Raw genomic sequence first — 20881 nt, 5'->3', positions numbered from 1 at the left:
ATAGGTTGTTTAGCATTTGGGACACAGGCTCCTGTATTGCCTTGCACCCGAACACAAGGGTGCTTACGGATGTCATCTCCTGAAAGCTATTTACTATGCCCTTCTCTTAATGAAACATGCTCAGGAAATAAATAACTAATGTACCCCATGGTATGCTCATTAGCTAACTGCAAATTTACTGTTCCACAACTTTTCTTGATCTCACCATCTCACTCAGCTTTCACTCTGTTCTCCCAGCCACACAGTCACTCGCACTCTGTGTCATTCAACTTCATTCTACTCCATTATTCCTCTGTCACATTCCGTCTTTACCCCTGCCAAGAGAGATCAACATAATGAGGATGTTAAAGGGACTTTCTGCAGTTCCTTTGAAAAGTTCTGAACTGGTAAAAAATAAACAGCCCCTATCACCAGGAAATATAAGTTCTTGTTATTGTTGTCACAGTCACCTAAAGTTTAACATATTCAGAATTTTAGGCAGAGTAAATAGTAAGAACAGATGTTTTCTTTTCCCTGTTTTGCAAGCACTGAAGTAGTCAGCCAGGCTGTTAGCAAGGAAGACAGTAATTTACTTCATCAGGATCAGTAAGTTAAATTGGAAATATCCTTTGTGGCATAAAGTCCATGTTAATTCTTAAAGGAATATTGGAACATTCGACCTGTGAGTATACTGAACTACATTACAGTAAGTAATAAAAAATAGTGTTTTCTTTGCATTATATCCCTAAAATAATGCCGTGAATCTTTTTTCTTTTAAACAAGAGGGTCTTCTCATTGGATTTCTTCTGTATTCCATCAATTCAGTTTGTGTAGTATAAATTAGAGAGGGACCTTGGCAACATACAGATTGAAAATAATCGGTAGAAGCTTTGACTTTTAAATGGGTTTTTAAAAATCCTAGTTATTTTTGTGTCTTCTCATTTTCTATCAGTTTACTGAATTCCCTATGCAGTGCAACGTTTGTCACCGCTGGTGGCCAGTGAAGTCGTAGACAGTCGCTTTTTTCCCCACCCACCTTAGCCAATGTTCAAACTGAGCCTGAAAAAACAGAACTCCTGCTGTGTTTTAATAGTGGGGACTGCATTGGTCATGGGGTGAATGGTTGCAGGGAAGTGTTGTAGGTGTGTAGGATATGGCCACGTTGTGAGGAGTCGAGGTGAGTGGCATGTTTCCAGCCTGGAAGTTTCCATTGTATTTTGGTTTGCCACACTGCTAATGTAGTCTACTCTACCTTAGCACCAATTTCTACCACTAGTGTGTTGGCACTGGTAGATGAAAAACACTTTTTAACATCCAATAGATTAACTAATGAAAACGCATAGTGTGTTGTTATGGTGCATTTGCAGCCATGGCCCAAATTCAAGAGTGAATAGCAGTAAATGCTCAGGTTAACAAGGTAAACAAGAGTCTTCTTCCCATGGACATCCAGGTTCTGAATCAAATCCAATAATGGGTCTTTATTTGCAATAGATTAAGGAAAAACCTAACAGGCAATTTGAAATTCTTCGTAGACTACATGTGTATGTAACTCCTATTAACCAGAACAAATTGGACCGCAATTTCTCTTCTCTGTGTGTAAATGTAAAAGGATATAAAAGAAATATATTTGTGTTTCATGACAGTGTAGATGTATGGATTTGGAACTACTAAGACAGAAGTAATTTTATGATCAAGATTAAGAAATGTCTCTAGGCTTTTCTTTCTAAATTTACCTTCTAAAGACGTGTCAGCTTCCTTTTTGAAATATTAAATGTCTGATAAATTATTGTTTCTGGCATGGAGTTGTATGCTGTTGAAATCTAGATAACCACCCCATGCTACCTTATGGCATAGAGAGATTTTTAATACATTTCTGTATAAAAGAAATTGTTCTGTTCTTAATGCATATAATCTGTCATTTTTGAAGTAAGCATGCCATATCTGGATGATCATCTAAAGAAAGATTTATAGCATATCACTGAATGGACATTACTCTGTAATGTAAACCTTTAGGGTATTCACTGGTGCTGATTTGACACAGTGAAAGGGCTATGATGATGTGGCTGATAGCAGGTGGCCTATAATTTTATGAGTTGTCAGTAAGAGAGTGCTGTCCGGTTCTTATTGGTGTAAAAAACAGCCCTGGGATGTCACTCTGTATTTCATCTGTGAGTGTGCTTTATCCATCCATAAGTAGAAGTTTTTCTATACCCATGGGAGAAGCTGAACAGATTGATTTTGAAAATCATGAATCTTAGGAGCAAAAGGTGGCTTATTGAGCTTAATTTTAAGGCAGGGGGATAAGTGGACACATAGCTCAAAATTAATATCCGCTTAAGCCCACAAATATTCAAAGGAGATATCATGAATAAACCTTGATAAAAAGTGAGTTTCCATGCACCTCTTACAAAGAAAATATTTGGTTTCCCCTACAATAGCAACACAAGTTGATCTTATTGAAGACAGTCCACTCCAAAGGCAAACTGTCCTTAGCTAAGCATAAACATTAATTTTTAGTTATCCATTAGTGAAGCATATATCATTAAATTGAGGTGCTCCCAAGTGTGACTTGAGCAAATAAATACTACAAGGTGACCTTTTCATAGTTATCCCTAATCATTTTTATGGATCTGTCTTGTTGTAAAATACCTCAGCTGCATTCATGCACTACTCTGTTAAGTTTAGCAATGAAAATGTCACCCTGCATGCCATCACAAAGGGTATAAGAAGATAAGAGAGAATCACTAAAAGCGCAAGTCCCATTGGGGCTTATGTGCAAGGACAAAGCAGCGCATCACTCTCAAACCCAACTCTTCTGGGGAAATGGGATAATGTAAATATTTTACTGCATGCCAATGCTCAAAAGCATACATGCTTACAGTTAATGTGTGCATACTCACAAATGCATATAGCTCTAAGTTTATGTTTACTCAGACTAGAATTGAGCACATTATTGATTGCTTAAAAGAGAAAATGTCTCTAGAATGAATTCTCTTGTTTGGAACTTGTCACTAAAGTCTGAATAATGACCTGTTTAGCTATACAGCATGTAACCTGCATTGAGACACTGTGACAATGAGGAATGTTCCCCCGTGATACAGTTATGGATGCTATTTGCTTCACATACTAGAAACTCATATAAGTGCTGCACTAGTGACCAATATGCTGTATATCGTATGCTTAGCCTGTAGGCTAAGTTTAAATTAACGATGCATGTGCTGAGGCTAAGTAGCTATTTCTTAACTAAATGGCTTTGGCTCAGGTATTGGTGGCGAGCCAGACCATCTCCCAAATGAATTTTGATTTCTGAGCTCAACTCAAACCTAATCAGGTTTTTTTTCCTGAGTTCCATTCTTTGCTTTTATAGATTTCCCATAAAGCAAACACACAGACACACGCACACACAATCTAGTATTATGGAATTTTTGAGGACCTATAGTACCTTCACTACTTTTATTCCCCAACATGCAAACAAAGCTGTGAGCATGACCCTCTAGGAACAGTGCTGGGTTCACACTCTTTATTGGAAAATCACACCAATCTAAATTGACTTTCCCTGTGCACAAACCATTACAAAAACAACTGCTGTAACACAGTAGATAAATTTTTCTGAGCATCACAAACTTCCTGGAATGATTGTATTGTCAGAATTTGATCCATTTAGTCTAATAAAATTTAGAAAATAGACCATACGAGTCATTTGTTTTACTGTATGCCATTCATGTCTGCGTGGAGCCAGCAAGAAGTCAGCTGGTTCAGCCAGAAAAAGCCTCTAATGTGCATGCTTTCAAACAATTTGGCCAGGGAAGGAATTGAGGCTGTATACTCTAAGAGCTGAACAATTGAAAAACTGTCTTTGCATGCACCTGGTGAGCAGGTTTCGCAGGAATGAATGGGGCAACATCTTGGACCAGAGTATTCAGTTTTCTTAATACATCCATGGCCGTAACACACCACGCCACAGTCAGCTACTGACTGGGTAAGATGTAACCAACCATTTGTGTAGTTTCTGTTGTGTGTCCAGGTCTTTACCCTCAGCCTACAGAAATATAGCTGATTCAGCATGTTGAATAGTTTTCAATGGTATGTGCTACTCAGTCTAGTGAATCATTTAGTGTGGTTCCTTCTTAGACCTGTTTGTCAATCATGCATTCATATACAGTACTACCTACAACAAGTTAGCATTATTCTGATAGTGATGAGTTTGTGTTGGTCAGAAAAATGTAGGATGTGAGGATGATGACTGTCATACAATAATTGCAAGCATATTGATACACCCTGGATAAATAATTTACAGCTTGATAACCATTCCTTAGAGGAGCCATGCTTCAGACTTCAGAAAATGATTGATTTGCTTGATACTGTAGATCAGTTGTGGTCATGGGTAGACAACATGAGAAGGAAATCTCTGTTTAATCACACTTCCATGCCACTAACCAGCTCTATATTGTCATTGACCAACAATATCTTGCACTGTGTCAATCATGAGATCTCAGCCTGTTTCATATTGGTAGATCCCTCAAGTGTACATGATTTTCTTTCCTGCAATCCTGCTAAGTAAAGGAAGATGTCTCAATAAAAACTGCATGCTGTTGGACAATATATCGATGTTTGTTTGTTTTTTAAAAATGAGAGGAAAAAATAGTTCAGGAAATTGTCATATTGTATGAAATTATTTTGCAGCAGATCAGTCTTTAATGGTCAAACTAACCCAGACATTATCTCCATGATAATATGATTCAGAGGGAACTTGTCTTTGATCAAGAAATTATTAATTTCTTTTTTGAAACTTCATTACTGATGCAAGCAAAGAAGCTCCAATGCTGAAAGCAATCCACTGTCTCAGTGTACAAAACTGAAACAGGTCAATTTGACTTGGTCAGATTTTATATTTATCAATAGAAAATCTTGGCAGACCAAGCTTTCTTATAGATACATAGACATACAACAAGTTTGAGATCTCAGAGACCTCCCATGGATTTTAATCATTGAAAACTTTGCAAGTTCTTTATGTGATGTTGGTCTTTATGTGATGTAAAACAATGTCTGGGTCTGATTTACAGTCAGGGCTGTTGAGACCATTCCATGCATTCAGATGTGGTTTTGCTGCCAGGCTCAGTACACAAAAACGAACAGTGGATTGAATTGTCAGGCTGGAGCCATACTAAGAGAAGCCAATCTGCAGTGAAAAATGGAGTTGCAGACTAATGTCTCCCCTGGGAATAGCTTCTCTGTCTAGGAAGAGACAGCAACAGTCTGTATCTTGTATCTAAAAGCATCGGTGACAACAATTCTGTTTCTGGGTTTGGATGTTTGACGCAAAACTCTAGAGCAGTAGTCCCTCAACAACCACTCTGTGAGACTAATCTAATCCGTTCTCCAAAGAAAAATGTTTAAATGCTTTTAGTTTGAATTCTTCTGTCATTCCACTCTGGATATCTGAGAATTTAGAGTTGTTGTCAGATAACTAGGCTATAGCTCGAATGAAATTATTGTATTACTTCTTATACAGTACATTAGGTCTTTTGTATACCTACAAAGATAGGATGACAGTGGGAGAATCATTGCCTTCGAGAGTAAACTTATTTTTAAAATACTTTGCATATATTGTTTTATAGAAACCATATGTGCAGCAGGTAGAAAAATAAAGATTAATGCTATGACCTTGGTTCCAAGTTTGTTTTTTGAAAACCAGTGAGGACAATAGCAACTTGTGGCTGCCCTGATATTTATGCACATAATCATACACAGCCACCAGAGCTACCTGTCAAAGTCAAGAACCAGTCTGCAAGAGTGATTAGTTATGCCTGACTGAGTTTGCTGAACATTCTCCATCTGCATGCACTAGTAATGTATGGAAGAAGCAGAGTTGGTAATAAGGCTGGAGACTGACAAGGTTAACCTGATGCAGATGCAGAATAAACAGTTTGGCATGGACAGAGGTCACTAAGGTCTGACAGTCTGAGAGGTTCCAGTAAGTTTCTTCTTCTTCTTTTTTTTAGAAGGATATCAAAATGGGCAAAGGTGTTAAAAATAAGAAAGAAAAAAAAACATACTGCAATATCTGGACTGAACTGAAGCAGTAGTGGACTGTGGTGGCTGAGACCATATATACATACATATATATACACACACACACACACACAATCACTCATGCATCTTTAGAGATGAAAGAACAGTGACTACACTGAAGGTTACCTTTTTGTGTGACTATACTGTATCTCTCCTGCTTTGACTCATAGGAGACTGGACCATCTAACAACAGCACACTGTGACTGACCATGTTACATGTTTTGAATGACTTAAGTTAATAATTTAAATGAATAGTTGCTGTGAGCAACATTTTTGGGTTACATCATCTCATGGTGAAGTTGAAGGAAGAATGAGACTGACCCAAAGATTCATTCACATTTTGAAGCAAGCAACAAACGAGGTTTGAGTTTGTTTCAGATGTTTGGCCAATGTACTGACTATGGTGAGAAACGTACTGTAGTTATCTAGCTAAAGGGCATTTAAACTTGCTGTGTTACTGTTCCAGTGTGCGTGTGACCTTCTCTTTTAGTCCCCTATTAACCGTGGTCTTAAAACATATTTGAAGCCATAGATTTCTCATCTCTTCCAGTGCTTCTGTGATCACATTCAAGGTGGGAGAGCCGAAGTATAGCACCATAGTTCTGTTTCCCATTGCTCTTAGTTGTCTCACACTGCTGCTGTTCCTGCTACCTGACAGTCAAAATGCAGTCTATGAGAAATGACACATGAGCTGTGCACATACTGTGCCTCCTTTGTGGGATAAAGGCACATGTCTAAAACCCCTTGCACCTTAATATGATTTACATTAGAGTACAACAGGCTTTTACAACACAGAAAGAATTATTTTAGGATTGTGGTGCCCAGGGACATGGGCTTCTTAGACCCCAGACTGTGAGGAAGCCCTTGTCAGCTGTCAGTCAGAAGAACTGGAGCAAAGACATTGTATCTGCAATGTCCATGGCTCTGACACTGACATTTCAGTCATTCATAAGAGTGGATTCTGCAGTGGTTTAAGTGCTCTGACTTCCAGAATACAGCTTATGAAGAAATAAAAAAGATTTTCACACTTTTAAAAGTACATGTTAGGGTCTTGATGTTTGATAAGCACTTGTATTTTTTCTGAATAATACAAGCACTAAATGTTAGTCACCCATAAATGTGAGCCTTTCCTTGTCATAATGTAAAAATATATGCTTTTATTTTGTTATATTTATTCATTGTGTTTATTTATAGCTTCAAAGTATATGTAAATACAGTGCTGGTATCTTTCATCCAGCAGCAGTGTTCCACTATATTTAACAGCTAGCTCAGCTGTACTGCAGCTGATTGGGAGTAAAATGTAAATGTATGTAAATGTATTTTTTCTTGCTGAGTTGACAAAACTGAAATGCCAGTAATTAAACACTAGCCTAGAAAAACCTTCTTGTTCACAGCTTGCATCGTCACTCTATTTGATCTTCAAGGCCGATACAGTCTGGCATCGTGAGTCTTTAATGTGGGTTCAGGGTGGATTCCTGGGACTGAATCCCACTCTCTAAAGTCTTTCCATCTTGCCAGCTTACTCAGGTTGGGGCTGGCAGGAGGCTGAGATCTGCCGTTTGTGTCAAGCCTCTGAAGGTGCCCCCGCACAGATCGTATTTCTCCTGCTGTGCAGAGACACCTCGAAGCTTTACACTCACACCTACAAACACACCCACGGACAAAAAGTCACTTTGTTTCTGCCTGTGTTTGCACACATACTGTATACTCTCATGCACATGTGCACACAAAATTCAAACAGATGTTTATCCTAAAAAGTAACAGGTAGTAATGGTTAATACCAGTTAAGGAAAAAAAACAGTTGCAAGCACTGATCATCTCTCATAAGATACGCAGAAAACGCACCCTCCCAATAAAATATCGAAATGCTGCCTGCATGGCTCTGGGGGTGGCAGTGCTGGCCTGTCTTTTGATCAGTCCACCATACTGGTTCAGACTGAAATATATGATGGATTTCTGTAAGACTTTGTCTCTATACAAAATGGCTACAGACATTCACATTCTCTTCAGGATGAAGCCTAGTGCCTTTGCTCAGTCTCTGACTTTTCATCTACCATCACCATGAGGTCAAAATCAAATTTTATCCCATACTTCAGTTTACCTAATCCCTACAAAACTAATGACATTCCCATCAGGTTATGTACTTTGTCTTTTCTTCTGCTTAGCAATGTTAGCATGCTAACATGCTCAGTTAAAATGGTGAATATGGTAAACATTATACTCAACATCAACATGTTAGCAGCGCCATTGTGGGCCAGTGAAATGCAGAGACAGTTGCTTGGCTATAGACTCTTAGTAAGTTCTGAGATATTTTGTATTTGTAGTCAGTTTACTTAATACCAAATTGATGCAAAAAAGATATCTGTATATACTATAGGTTTGCATGCAGTGAGTTCTTAATCATTTCAAATAAAAATGCAAACATACATTGAGAAGATGTGTGGGTCAAAGGAACTGAGTGAGACAATAAAGAGAGGGTGAAGCAAGTGAATGTATGAGACTCTGTGGTGCTCAATGTGGTCCTGATTGGTGAGTTAGAAAAGGAATTGTGCTCTTCCATCCATTTGTCCACAGGCTGTGCTTCTCCCCAGCCTAATGAAACCATAATAGGAGATGACAGAAAGCAGGGTGGGAATCCAGCCTTTATAGATACACCGATTGCAGATAACTGTTTGTGGGCATGTGAGTTTGTGTGTACAGCCATAATGTGTAGTTGTTTTGGGGATGAATGAGATTTAGTGACCAGGAAATAAACTGGGGGGGAAAAAAACTAGAAATAGTTAACCATCCCATAACTGTGCCAGCTGGGTAATCGCATGGAAAGTCATTACAAATGTGGCTGTGTTTGAAAACTGTGCCACAGTAACAGGCTGTTAAATAACGTCAGAATTAATCTATAATTCTACTTTGTCGGACCCAGCCAGATGTCTCACATGAAGGTAATGTCTTTTGCCTTTAAATGATGGCTCATTTCTGGGAGGGAGAGGAGGAGAGTGGTGGGATTCAGATGAGGGATATGCTCTGTGCCTTTTCTCAGTTTCTCCAGTTTGCTTTTTTGAGTCTGTTAATCCCCTGGCAAACTCTGATGAGACTGCAACTCCCTGGGAGTGTTAACAGCACATCAATAATACATTTCGTCCAGCTGCATCCAATAAACACTCCACACACATGCTCTGTATCTCTCCGCAGCACACATGCATCCACTCTTTCTATTCAGCCATAGCTTGACTCCTCACTGTTGCTGTCATAAAAGCCTTGCATTATTTATTCATGGCAGACCTAAAATATAAGCTAAAATCATCAAGGAAACGTGACACCTGAGGAATTTCCAAAGGTTGCTGTATCATTCAAGAACAGACCGATTGCTTAGACTGGAGGGAGGGTAGCAAGTGTTGTTTATGCTTCACTTTTGGTACAAAGTGCCTCTGTGTTTACATTTAGAGGCATATTCATTGTGATGCTTTTCCGAGGTCCAACTAAGTGCACATCAGGCTACGTCTTAACTGAAGAAACGGTGCCATACTGCAACACAAGGGTGAAGGATTTATTTCCTTCAATACATTCTCAGTTTTTGCCCTGTGAAGTATTGATTCTTTTGATAAACCAATCAGAATGGTAGAAACAATGCTAGAAAAACATTTGCTGTATCAACTACTGTGACAACTGAGGTTATAGCACTTGTTGCTATAAATTACCAATGTAAGAGGTACAAACTAAGTTGAAAATAATGCATATTGTGTGGGGAATTATGTGACTTTAGACTGCCTATATCCTCTACGCATGAGGTTTCTGTAGTGTTTTAAACTGTCCTTTGCCATATTATATTGTGCATTTGTGGTTGTTACATGACAGGGAGCAAAGCGGTGAATGCAGTATTGTCTATTTGTTATTCCACTCTGGCCAGGAGGTCAGGAAAAAATTAAAAACACAGAAGTGCAGTGGCAACCATCCAGAATAACTATTTAATTAATTTCAGAGCATATACTGTGTCTTTTGTCTTTGTCTGAAGGTTTATAATATTTGGAGACCTTAGTCAAAGCCAAAGTGGAAATGGCTAATTTAATCACACACATAAATGAAACCGAATCCTGCTAGTCCTCATCTGGCCTGTTTTTGTGTACCCACTTAGGTTGAAAAAAGACAGAATAAAAATGTGTGTGTCCATACATAACCATTACAAAAAGAAAAGAAAATGTAGACATTAGTTTTGCCTTTCTTAACAGGTTGATTTCAAACCAATACATTTGTCAGGAAAATGTGATTATATTGTATATTTATAATACTTTGTGATAATAGACTAGTCACATTCTGCCAATTATCAGGGTTGCTGTAGAAAAAGAAAGTTTTTTACAGGATCAGTAGTGGATAGGCGTGTAACAGTTTACCAAATCCATGGTTCATTTAGACTTAGGGCTTTTTTGTATTGGGTGTTGAATAAGGAAAAATGGTTTGTTTAACATTAATAAATGTCATCCTCTCTGTTGGCTATACAGCTATTAGAAGCATTTGGTTTTTTCCGATTTTAACTTTTTTGTGTCATTTATCCACACCTTTGCTTTTTTAAAACTCTTATTCATGTAAAACCTCCCTCTGCAACTGGGTGCTGGACTTTCTATCAGGGAGTCCACAAAATGTGCGTGTCAGCAACAACATCTCCAAGACCATCACGCTGAGCACAGGGGCTCCGCAGGGGTGTGTGCTCAGCCCATTGCTCTTCTCACTGCTGACCTAGGACTGTGTGCCAACCTACAGCCCCAACCACATTGTCAAGTTTGCAGATGACATGACTGTAGTTGGCCTCGTTACCAACAATGGTGAAGCCAGCAACAGGAGTGAGGCGTGCCAACTGGTACAGTGGTGTAAGAACAACAACCTCTTCCTCAGTGTGGGGAAGACTAAAGAGATTGTTGTGGACTTCAGGAGAAAACCCCTAAAGCATCCACCACTGACCATTGATGGTGCTGTAGTAGACAGAGTGAGCAGCACCATGGACCTCTCCTGGACCAACAACACCACATCACTGGCCAAGAAGGCTCAAACACGCCTCTACTTCCTCCGCAAACTGAGGAGGACTAGTGTCCCACCCCCATCATGCGCTCTTTCTACTAGGGCACCATTGAGGGTGTCATCACTGGCTGCATCACTGTGTGGTACGGAGGCTGTAACCCTGCAGAAGGATCCTGCAATGCATAGTGAACTCAGCCAGCAAGATCATTGGCGCCCCTCTGCCTTCCCTCACAGATATCTTTAACATCCACCTCACCCATAGAGCATCAGCATTGCTGATGACACCTGCCCCTGATCTGTGACCTACCACAGAACATAAAAAGATATAAAAAGACTACCCCTGCTGTTGCACAAACTCAATATATTCCCCCTTTTGTTATATTACAGGTAAATCTGCTGCTGACTGTTTTTTACCGACATATCTGCTGCTGTTGGTCATTTACACTACTGTCCATGTACATTTCTTAAGCTATTATGCACCTCATCACCAATGCCTGCTGTGATGCTGAACCATCTGACAATCTTCCTGTTACTGTTTGCACTACTGTCACTGACTGTTGTAAGTCACAGCAGTTTAGTTTAGTTAGCCGTTTAGGTTGTACTGTTTAGTTTTATCCTAATTACTTTAATCCAGTCTTCTTATTCAATTTTATTCCATTTTCATTCTACTTTATTCTATTTTAGTTTTTTAAATGGTATGGCACTCAATACTAGGTAACAGAGAAACGGTATTTTGATTTTCTGTATGTCCTGCACATATAGTGAATTGACAATAAAAATCTTTGAAACTTGAACCTTGAACCCTGAAGACAAAAAAAAAAACATTGGAAAATAATCTGTACATTTGGATAGTAGTCCAGTTATTATTACCACATAGCCATTTAACATAGTATGAATAAAACATATATTGATAAGTGCAGTCAAAATTATACAAATGACTTATCTGAGATACCACAATATCAAAGGTATGGTATGAGACAGACAATGAGAGCAGCAAGCCACTTGATTATTTTCCTAAAAATGTGAAATATGAGATGTTTTATTTGGTCATATTCAGTATACCAGTAGGCAACTTTACAACAAATTGGGCACAGGCAAAATAAATTCCCTTCTACAATCAATGTGATTACGCTGTGTGGTAGCACATGTTAGATGAATGACTCTTGTTCAGCAGTCCACTGTTTTTCAACACCTCCTTCTGGTTTTCTCTGTACATTGTCTCGCCTTTCCACCCTTGTTTTCCTCAGGTAACAATTGAAAACAGATTGCTTTTTGGTGCTGGCCTAATTGGGATGACGTGGCTCATCAACACCTAGGCTGAACCACCCATGTCTCTTTGGTCTGAGTGGAAATAAGACACCAAAAAAAGACTTTTTTGCTTGTTAAGACAGATGACCAGGTTTTATCATAGACCACCTTTAACACACAAGACCCTTCCATGCTGGGTTTTATAAAACTGAAATATGGATCTCTAACACTGCATGAAAGAAAACAAAAACAATATGCTCATTTCTGATACATAATACGTAATGTAGTGATTCATCCATCTGTCCATTTTCTATACCACTTATCTAGGATCACAGGGAGCTGGAACCTATCCTTGCATGTGTTGTCTGAAAGATAGGTGTACCCTGGCCTCCGTGCTGGACACTGCTCTATCACAAAAATAACACATATAGACAGACAAACACATTCACAGCTATGGGTAATTTGGAGTTCACCTAACCTGCATATCTTGCATATAGCTGGCTCAGCTTCAAACTCAGGACCTACTTGCTGTGAGGTGATTTTGCTGCTCACTGAGCCAGCATGATTAACTTTACTTACCTCTTAACTCCTTAAATTCCAAAACATTTTACCTTCACATTCATTGGAATTTATCATTTGGCTGTCGTGCATAGTGGTCGATTTGGGCTACTTTTCTAAATGTGATTTTAATGAGAACATATTTTCGGTGTCATATTGATATTGGTAAGAGCTGTACCGTTAAGTTATTGTGTTGCCATTTCTAGGTGTGACCCTTTTGCGTATCTGGCAGCAGAAAAAAAGTCTGGCAGTAGTCTCTCTGCAGATTAAACTTTAATTTTTCAAATAAATGACCAAAATTTGAGGGCATAAAAATCATTAAGGCTTGTGGCTGTAATTATGATACCAATGTACCCAACATTAGACTGGCAGTGATACTATGTGTATCACAAACAGACCTTTAAAAGAAATTCCTTTATAAAGTAGAAAACATCTCTGCTTGAGATGTTTTGCCTTGAGGGATGCTGATGATAAAACAGGGATGTGTGGTAACTCAGATGGAGGATCGTTAGATGCATATGACTCCTAGGTATAGCACACACTCAGATGTAATCAATATTTGCCCTACTGCTTTACAAGAGAGAGGAAGGAAGGGAGAAAGGTAAGGGTGGAACCCGAGCCACAGACAAAGAAAGAAGCCCTCTAGGATTGGTTTATAGAGACACCATAGCTCTTTTCCAACTTTACTTCAAACAGAACCTCTAAACACTCTCACGGAGCAGCAGCAAAGGTTACTCAAAACCCAGTGGTACCTGGGTACCAGATCTGTTTTTAGTGTATTGCCCAAAGGTTAGATTAGAAAGATTTTTCTGCATAGTGTCAGGAAAGTAAAGGCACCACCAGCACAGTGCATCTAAAACACAGACAGACAAAGCTCACATTACTGCCAGCATGCAAATAAAAACGGTAAATGAAAATGACATTTTGGCTCTTAGACCTGCACTGTGAACAAGTAAAGCTCATGAGAAGAAGAGGGAAAAATAGAGGAAACCTTGAGGAAACACAGTGAATGCCCAGGTGAATTAAACAAATTGCTTAGTGATAGTCACAGTCATTGTCATGTTCAGGGTCATTATTAGAAAGGTACCTGGTCCTAAAAACTAAACTAAACAAACTGTATAGCCGCTGTATTTAAATTTATGTTGAAAGGGAGATACTGTATTTTGATGTAAAAGGTGAGACTGAAAACCATACCTGTCACCAGAGTGAGAATGCATTGAGTGGCTGCTTTACTACTTGACATTCAGTAAATAAAAAATGGTACATTTTCAGTTTGGTTCTTTGATTTCTCCCACACCTGCCCAGTCTCTGTTTATCTGGCTCTGATTGGTACACAGCTGCTGATGTACAGTATGTGACAAAAATCATGTGGCCAGTGTCTATGAGCTAAACACTAGCTTACTGATATTTAGTAGTTTATTTTTTGTTTGTTAGATTTTTGTTTTGTTTTTTTTACCTTAGGGCATTATCCTGGTAATATTAGCTAATTAGCACTAACCACAAAATGAATTTGACTTGATGATGGCGCTACAGGAAAAGTCATGGGATCACCAAAATTGTTGCATTTCATCCTGAGAAAAACATGAATGTTGATACTAAATTTTAAGGTAATCCACCTAACATTTGTTGAAATATTTCACTCAAAACCACGAATGTCAACCTCATGGTGGTGCTAGGGGAAAAGTTAGTGAATCGCCAAAGTCCTGACGAGGGGTCTACCCGTATGTCCCGTAACCATCGCCAAGCATAGCTTCTGGGACTATCGCAAGCATCTTGATTTGTTTTTCCACTGTATTTTCTCTGCGTCGGTCTTTGTAGAGTAGGGAGGGCCTGCTCCTCTCTCACACATGTAGAAAATCAGGTTCTAGCAAAGAAAGTATCAGTCTGCAGAAAACCCCATAGACGAGTCACACCTCGTTCAATAACTGAGTAAAGTGAATAGTAGTCAGGAGTTAATGACACGGCAGTGTATAACAGCGAAGAGGCTCCTCTCTTCTGTGTATGCTGATGTCTCCTGCCCTACTTCAAAGCCTGCTTTGAAGTTCCTAGCTGGAGATCTCTCAGTTCTCAGGGAGATACCTATCCTCTCTTCACTCTCCTTTGTTAGCTAATGCACACCAATGAAAACAGGGTTGAGGCTGAGAGAATGCCAGAGAAAGATCAAAGCATGAGGGGCAGAGGAGCCATGCAGTTAACCGCTTTGCCAGTCTTTGACTGAATGGATAACAGTAGAGGTGCTCTCTCATTCTGCTGGCATCTAAGATAGGAGTTAAAAACGCCATCCAGAATTAAAGCATACTTAAACCTGCAATACACAACCTTATACCTCAAAATGAAAATAGATAAGAAGGGCATGCAGTGTTTTATCGCTTCATCCCACAGTCCAAAGACATGCAGGTTGGGTTGAATGGGGACTCTAATTTGTCTATAGGGCAGAGACACACCAAGCCAATGTGAAAGAATTAGCAGTGACTTAGGCCAAATTTTGCGTCGCCTCACATCATCTTTGTCTGGGCTGGTCAGATCGAAAAAGTAGCACTTGAACACACCTCACAGACTACAGTCACCAGCTAATTAACAGATACTGTTAAAATAAATAACTCCCCCTAACAGCAGGGGGTGGTATCTGTATTCTCTATTCAGAAATGGAAAGAAGAAGAGGTAGACTGTGGAAATACAATTTGTAAACAAAACAGCTCTAGTCCAGCACAGCTGCTGTTTATAGCTGCTTCTAATCAAGAATATGTCTGATAAGAAGTTTTAAATTACACTGCTGTTCTCTGCCCTTTTGGTTGTGGAGGTGAAACAAAAGGAGAAATTGCATTACATGGGTGAAATCATAGATACTACAGCAACAGGCTGACGGGGCTTTCCTGAGCCATTATCTTCTTGTGTACTGATTCGCTAGCTCAACAGCCAGAGTGGTCTCTGTCACCAATGAGGTTCAATGCTGAGTCAACATGCCGAACTGGCTGAAAAGCTGCTGACAGGATCCAACTACTGCCAGTGGTGCAGGACACATCGCAAAGATGAGGGCGACAGACACTCACAGACAGCCCGACAGTAGCCAACGCCGACCATTGGCTTGGTGTGTCATGAGCCTTAGGTGTTTCATTGTTGCTTGTTTGTGTATGTCAGCCTTGTGATAGACTGGCAACCTGTCCAGGGTGTGGTGGCTAGAGATTGTTTCAAAGTAGACAGCAGGATGACTGGGAGGTGTCAAAGGGTGAACCTGACCAACTAGTTGAATAGTTCCATATTGTAGGAGCTGTTTGAATGTGGAAGATGCGGCTATCTCCAGTATACCTGTGTATGAAAGATATGATTTCAAATGCCATTTCCATTTACTTTTTAAAGTGACTTGATTTTTCCCCAACCACTACTGGGTTGAATAATGCACCTGCACCTTTGTTTAATCCTTTTTGATTAGAAATCACATTTCACTAATAAAAGTCATTATCAATGGGACGCTAATAAATTAGTAATTTAGCATTATGCATCATGCGTATTAAAATGTCCCAGTGACGAGCACACATATTCATATGGGTGAAGCAAATAACGTTAAGTTTATGCAACAAATAAATGAGTGGTGCCAAGCTAATATGAATCCACCCTACTCGGGCTCCTGAAGCATCAAAAGAAAATATTGCTCAATTTAAATTTAATGACTGCTTCCGCTCAACCCAGCACTGGCAACTGGGCACAGCGCCCATGCTCTAATAACAATAATGCAGTGCTTTATAAAACGCCCTTCACACAAAACTGTATGCGTGTGTGTCAGTAGTTGAGCACTGCACATTGATAACTTTGGGTCCTAAATAAGAGGTGACTGCCTGTGAGATGTAGAAGCAAAGTGTAGATTTAAGTATAAAGCACCAGATGAATCTTTTTTTAAAGTGTGTTGGATATATATACATGTGTGAAAATGAATATTAGGACATGGTTAGGGGGAAATCCTGGATTTATTCTCTTTGCTCTAAAAAAAAGTATGCGTGAAGACTGCTGCAGATATTGTTAGTGTGTCATGACTATGCATAACACTCAATAGACTATTCAAAAATAAAGAAATAAAGTATACTTGTACATGCAGAAATGGTTGCATGAAATTTCAGCAATTACACAAATTAAGACCTTTGTGTTTTAGTATCCTTTAAATGAATTTCAAATGAAAGCTTTGTAGTGAAAGTGTTACAGAACTACCAATAATTCACAGCATAAAGAATGATAGTTTTTGTGTGTTTGGTATGTTGTGGTCCTGTTTAGGCAGCTACACAGTGTGGGATAAAAGTGTCTTTTTAAAGCATATAGCAGAGGCAGGAAGAAAAAGAGTCTGCTGCTTGAATGAGATACTGTATCAAAACATTCAAAAAGCGTGATCTCACATAAGTAGTCCTTTAAAGGTGGAGGTCTCCTCCACTATCAAATTATCCTTTTTTTTTTGTCTCCGTCCTTCATTCAGCCCTTAAGTGTATGATAATGAGTAGCAATCAAGGATAGATACTTGTGTTTCTCTTGGCGAGGACTGGGCACCCACATACTACAAGAAGCTGTGGTAACTTAAAGGCCTTCACAAGAAAAATAACAGTATATCAGCTGATACAGAGCCATTTAAATTATAGTCTGCCGAGCAGCAGTTAACTAGCTGTCTAGAATTTTGTGTGGCTTTGGTGCACTTACACAGTAATCCAGCAGTATGAACTGCTATAACCACAGAGGGTGCTACTGCATAATTTAAGTGTATAGACAGTGGTAAGATATGTAACAATAAAAGCCCCTGATCTCCGCTGTTAACAATCCTTAAATAAATACTTTTCTAACTTACTGTGTTTGAATATGGTGATAAACATGCACTGATAAATTACACTGTGAAATATTTAATAGTAGAAAAGCAAATGCTGTTATTTTTTCTCATTTTTTAAACCATTTTATTATTTGGGTTTTGCATAAATGCCGTTACATTAGTGCTTCATGGATGGGAGTGGTTGGTGCTGTCATTATTATTTCCACTCTATCCAAACATACAGTTACACTGGCTACTTGCTTCAGTTGTTGAATGTCAAATGTGAGCTTAAAATGTGGAAGTGGAGACCTGCCCCCCACCATCTATGCTGCAGGTTCCTCTTCTGATGCCACAGAGAGGTAAATAGGTTTGACCCGCTCACCATGGTTCTGTCCCACACACCCACCTTGTTCCCAGAGCCCAGTTCTGACCTCATCTTGCACATTCCTCTGAATCCATCTCACCTCCCTCTGATTTCTCATCTTTTTTTTTCTGTCTTTAATGCATCCGTCTCACGACTCTCAGCCCTTTTCACACGCTCATGAATTTTTCCCTCTCCACGTCGCTGCTCTTCATTCTGTATGTGACATTTCAGGCTGCATTCTCCATTTGCTCCTCACGGCCTTTAAGAATGAATGCTGACAAAGAGGCAAATGCAGATGAGACGATGCTGAGGATGTGTTTTTGTACTGAAGGAAGGGCACAGGAGGTGGGTGTTGTGAACTGAGATCTAGAGGGCCAGCTGCCAACACATTAATCCCTCTCTGTGCTTGAGCAGTGGAGCGTTTGGCAAACCGGTCACCATACACATGGCAGATGTGTGTTTGAGCATGTGCACTTGCACGTATGTGTACATGTTAAGAAGACAAGAGTGCTGAACCTAGTTCGACACTGGGCTCTGCATTTCTGTCGGTAGTTGGTGGCTTGCCCCCATTCAGACTGATAGAGGCAGAGCGGTGAAAGCAGAAAACTAATCCAGCATAGCAAAGCATAGAGGCACAGGAAACAAATTGTATTAGCTCAGCACCACAGCAGACCCTCTCAAAATCATTTAACGCTCCAAAGGAAATCCAGAACCCAGCAGTCCCTGCACTTCAGCCAAATATCCACATTTTCTACAAATGTAAATGTGGTCTTAAATTATGCAACAACATATGAAATGTATGTTTGGGTTGGATTTTTGTGGTCAAGGTGAGCTGTCCATGTAAATAAAGACTGTAACCCACATTCAAAACATCAATCAAAACCATTAGGTTTAGTCTCTAATGCAGTTTAACCAGGTTTCAAATACTCCCCACAGTTTTAACACTCAGTGCTTTAAAAGTGAGCTTGTTCCCTGTAAGTGGTAAAATATGAATGTTTGATGAACCTAGAGCTTTTTGTCCACCATTCTTTGACAGATGCAGCAGTTTGAGACATGCGGTTTTATCCAAAGTGAAAGGTTTAAAAAAAAAAAATCCATCAAAATATTGTTTGATCATTTACCTCACAGTGGTAGAGTAACAAAATAGCTTGAAACATCTTAGAATTTCTCATCAAGTTATTTCCTCAAAGCCCTCAAGCCCAGCACGGGGTAATCTTGCCAATTTAATGTCTTTTTTGGACAGTCGCATTAGAAGCCCTCTGATTTTCCACTGAGGTGTTCAGGAAACAAAAAAGATGCAAATGGGTTAAGAGGTATTCGTAGCTGATTATACAGTGACTCCAATATTATGTGATCAGACAAAGAATTCTACATTCATTTGGTGTTATTAATCATTAATAGCTAGCAAATGGCAATTAGTTAATGTTGCTAAATGTTTAATGAATGTATCAATTAATGATTATAAGTGTAGACAACTCTTTAGAAGAAAGGAATAACGGAATTGTTGGAATTGTGCAAGTGTGTTTGTGTGGTTGTGTGTCAATGCAAATACATGTTGAATCTCATGGAGCCTACACGGTAGGCTATGAAAGTGGCCTAGCCTACACTGTTGTGAGCATTTATACATGTGCACTGGAGTGTTTGTGTCCTGCACTTACAACACACATGTCCTGTAGCACACACACTAGTGTAATAGAGAGCTTGTTCTTATTTCTCTTTCATTGCAAGCTTTGGTTGTTACAAAATGTACAATGTGACACTTTTAGTCACTAAATATAATAATCTACCACTTTTAAGAGTCGTTATGTATTTTCACAAGGCAATAGATAAAAGACTCATACAGCAGCTTCACTTGCACAGGCTCTGGCTATTTATTGTTGATTTTTTTTTTTTTTTTTGGTCTCTGCCACTAAAGGATAGATGTGCATATAGCATTGTTTAAGGAAGAAAGAATTTACATATAAATTGAGAAGTGGAGGTAAGTGAGAAGGGTAAAACCGCAGGCAAGGAGTGAAGCACTGACAGCGCAAGGTTGTTTAGGTTGTGAGCAAGGATGACTGTGATTTGTGACCTGTATGCATGTTTGCAGAAATGTTTTGGTGGCTCAAATCTTCATAATACAGCAGCTGGGTCTCCTGGATCCTCCTCACCATCTCCTTGAGTTTCTCCGGGGAGAGGAAGAGAATAAATGACATGGCAACAAAAGGCAATAACAGGTCTGCAGATTTGTCTTCACCCCAAACCCTTGGAGATTAACCAGGTTGCCTTGGGCTTATCAAACATGCATGCACGACTGACTCAACTTGATTGTTTTGTCAGAGAAACTTAGTCTCAAACCTCCTTTTATCAGTCTATATTGACCCAAGCTGCTGATCACATCAGCTTATCTTGCATTTCCAGCAATCTTACTCAGTTTCCCCATAGCCTTGTAGATTACAATCACTTTACGTGCACAAGTTTAGCAAGCAAGCGAAGTTTGGCCGAGTGTTAGCTGTGATCTGATTTGCTATCTGATTGACTTTTTAATGTGACTCGCCTACTGTTTACACATTTGAAGGTTTGGAAATAGACTGAAATGAGAATAAATGCCATGCTGACAACATAAATGAATTATTCTGTCACAGAGTTGCTTCTTTTCTATCAGAGGGTTGACTCTCCTTTCCAAGAGGTGCGACCAACAGCAGCAACCCTCTGCTTTTAACCAAAATAATATTTAAATAAGAACAGATAATGCACATTAAACAGATATGAAGGCATTGGATTATGTTGTAAATGATTCATGTTTTTTCATCCATCCATCAATTTTCCTCCGCTTTTCCGGGACCGGGTCGCGGGGGTATCAGTCTAAGCAAAGATGCCCAGAATTCCCTCTC

The sequence above is a fragment of the Monopterus albus genome, unplaced genomic scaffold (assembly GCF_001952655.1).
Source record: "Monopterus albus unplaced genomic scaffold, M_albus_1.0 scaffold28.1, whole genome shotgun sequence".
Classification (NCBI taxonomy): Eukaryota; Metazoa; Chordata; class Actinopteri; order Synbranchiformes; family Synbranchidae; genus Monopterus; species Monopterus albus.
This window is presented reverse-complemented; position numbering follows the sequence as displayed.